At 41.9% G+C, this 587-nt stretch overlaps 1 pseudogene; it reads right to left on the reverse strand.

Annotated features, from left to right (window-relative positions):
- Window positions 1-50: 50 nt before the first annotated feature.
- On the reverse strand, window positions 51-585 carry LOC103213421 (annotated as a pseudogene).
- Window positions 586-587: the final 2 nt, after the last annotated feature.

The raw sequence follows: 587 nt of genomic DNA on the forward strand, positions 1-587 counted from the left end.
TTCATATTTTATTAATGGACCAGATTACAAAAATAGTCATGGTAGACACCCTAGTTCATCCTTCTAATAAGCCTGTTGATCTGGTCTTCCCTGTTGCCAGCATCTCCACCTTCTACAAAATGAGTGGTCTTTTTCTTTATTCCACCTCGTGGAGAAGATAATTTGAAGGGCCACATAAAGTTCTTTGCTTCTTTGAAGCATTTCCTAATGGTACAGATCTCATGAATCAGATTCTCCATGCAGATGATGCCGTATTTACCAAAAGAGCATGCAATCAAAGTGTTGTCTGTCAGGGCAATTAGCTTCTTATTGATTTTGCCATAACCACACTTATAGATCAGTTTGTTCGCTGACTTCAGATTTGAATACCCCCATGCAATATATGGTTCCACAGTCCTCAGCATGTTAAATGAAGGCTTGTTGAGCTTAACAAAGGTGCCATTGAAGATCTGGTGAAGGCGGAGAAGCTGCAACCTTTCAGACCTCTGGGCTCACACCATTGATACCTCCGGTCCTCATAACAAATGCCAGTTTGGGTTCTCCGGATACATGGAAGTTGCCAGCTTTCCTTGCCATTCTAGCCATTC

This window comes from Orycteropus afer, unplaced genomic scaffold (genome assembly GCF_000298275.1).
Source record: "Orycteropus afer afer isolate SDZICR_OR568_19922 unplaced genomic scaffold, OryAfe1.0 scaffold02067, whole genome shotgun sequence".
In the NCBI taxonomy this organism is placed as follows: Eukaryota; Metazoa; Chordata; class Mammalia; order Tubulidentata; family Orycteropodidae; genus Orycteropus; species Orycteropus afer.